The following is a 2,523-nucleotide window of genomic DNA, read 5'->3' as shown; positions in this document are numbered from 1 at the left end:
AAGGAAATGGCAAACCAATCTTTCCCAAAACCATATCTTTCCCCATACCATATCTTTTCCAAGAAAACCCCAAATGAAGTCACAATGAGTTGGATATAACTGAAACAACCAAACACCAAGACTTTCCTTTTATCCCTATTGAATTTCATCTTATTTATTAGTTTTAGTCCAATGCTGTAGCCCATCAGGATGTGTTCCCTCATTCATTGTGTTAGCTATCCCATCTATATCTTTATCCAAATACCTGAAAACATTTTTAAGCAACACAGGGCCAGGCACACCCTCGGGGCACTTCACTGAAGATCTCCTGCAATGTTGACATTGAACTATTAATAACTAACTACTCTTTGATTCTGGTTCTTCAGCCAGTGCCGAATCTATCTATGAATAATATGACCTATTCAGAACTTTGATTTGAACCCAGTTCTTTCGACTCCACACTTAAAAAAATATATTTATTTAGAATTTTTCCCCAACTTACATGTAAAAGCAAATTGTAACATTGATTTTTAAAACTTTGTGTTCCAGCTTCTCTTCCTTCCTCCCTATCCCCTGCTTAAGAACTTATGCAACTCAATATAAGTTATACATGTGCTGTCATGCAAAATTTAGTAGACAAAAAAACTCTAGAAAAAGGAACAACAACAAATTATGCTTCCAGCTGTATTTAGATACCATCAGTTCTTTCTCAATAGATGGGTTGCATTTTTCATAAGTCCTTCATAGTTGTCTTGGATCATTGCATTGCTGAAAATAACTAACACAGCAGATCATCTTACAATATTGCTGTTATTTTGTATACAGTACATTTCACTTTGCCTCAGCTCATGTAAGTCTTTCCAGGTTTTTCTGATAGTGTCCTGCTCATCTTTCCTTTTTTTAATAGTAAACTACATTTATATAGTACTTAATTTTTTTTAAATTTTCTAGTTACATGTAGAGATAGTTTTCAACATTTGTTTTTATAAGATTTCTAGTTTAAAATTTTTCTCCTTCCCCCCTCTCCAAGACAGCAAGTAATCTGATATAGGTTATATATGTACAATCACACTAAACATATCTCTGCATTAGCCATGCTATGAAAGAAGAATCAGAGCAAAAGGGAAAAACCTCAAAAAAGGAAAACAAAAAAATAGAAATAGTATGGTTCAATCTGCTTAATCTGCATCTAGATTTTCTTTTTTCCTTTTTTTTTTGGATTTGAAGAGCATTTTCCATCCTGAGTCCTTTGGAACCATCTTGGACCATTGTATTGCTGAGAAGAATCAAGTCTATCATAGTTGATCAACACAGAATGCTGTTGATACTGTGTACAATGTTCTCCTGGTTCTGCTCATCTCACTCAGCATCAGTTCATGTGAATCCTTCCAGGTTTCTCTGAAATCTACCTGCTCATCATTTCTTCACACTGATTTTTTTTTTAAACTTTGCGTTCTAATTTTTTTTTCTTCCCTCCCTCCTCAATTGCTTAAATCAAGCAATTCAATATAAGATATACATGTGCAGTGACCTACAGCAACCAGAGAAGATGGCGGCTCCCGGTGTGTCCAGGATGGTCTAGCAGGTACGACGCTTCACTACTTCAGTGAGCAGACCATTTGCCAAACTCGTCAGGCCTCCAATTCAAGTATATGGTCTAGAAGGTTGATATGCCACTGCTCTTTATTCTGCTGCATCTAAGCAGAATAAATTGGATGTAGTAGAAAAGGAGTTGGTTAGAGTAACAAAACTTTTGAAGGAACCCAAAATGGTTGCTTCTATTATGAATCCCCATATAAAGCGTTCTGTTAAGGTAAAAACCCTAAATGACATAATTGCAAAAGAGAAGTTTTCTCCCATCACAACCAACCTCATGAAAGTGCTTGCTGAAAATGGTCGCTTAAACAATACCCCAGGAGTCATTTCAGCATTTTCTACCATGATGAGTGTGCATCATGGGGAAGTACAATGCTCAGTTACTACTGCATCTACTTTAGATGAAGCAACTCTTTCAGAATTAAAAACAGTCCTGAACAGCTTCTTAAGTAAAGGCCAAGTTCTGAAAATGGGGGTTAAGACTGATCCTTCAATCATGGGAGGAATGATTGTTCGTATCGGAGAGAAATATGTTGATATGTCTGCAAGAACCAAGATCCAGAAGCTAAGCAGGATTATGAAGGAAGCTGTTTGAAAGTAGCATTTCTCTACAGTTCATCAATGAAACTTAAAAAAATTGTGGAAACAATAAAGTACTTGGAAATTTCCACTGGGTTAATGTTAAAGTATGAAATGCCAACAGTCTTATGTAAAGCCAGTGTGATTTTGGTTTAACAAACAAGGTTTAAAAAAAAAAAAGATATACATGTGCAGCTATGCCAAGCATCTTCACATTAGTCAAGTTATAAAAGAAAATAGACAATAACTTTATTTATTTATTTTTTGCAGGGCAATGAGGGTTAAGTGATTTGCAAAGGGTCACACAGCTAGTAAGTGTCAAGTGTCTGAGGCTGGATTTGAACTCAGGTCCTCCTGAATCCAGGGCTG

The 2,523-nt window shown here is 35.9% G+C and overlaps 1 pseudogene; it reads left to right on the top strand.

Moving 5' to 3' along the window:
• The first annotated feature begins 1,528 nt into the window (after positions 1 to 1,528).
• LOC122749835 lies at positions 1,529 to 2,226 on the top strand (annotated as a pseudogene).
• Positions 2,227 to 2,523: the final 297 nt, after the last annotated feature.

This window comes from Dromiciops gliroides, chromosome 3 (assembly GCF_019393635.1).
Source record: "Dromiciops gliroides isolate mDroGli1 chromosome 3, mDroGli1.pri, whole genome shotgun sequence".
Lineage (NCBI taxonomy): Eukaryota > Metazoa > Chordata > Mammalia > Microbiotheria > Microbiotheriidae > Dromiciops > Dromiciops gliroides.
The sequence above is the reverse complement of the archived record's forward strand: the minus strand, read 5'-3'. Positions and strand labels throughout refer to the sequence as shown.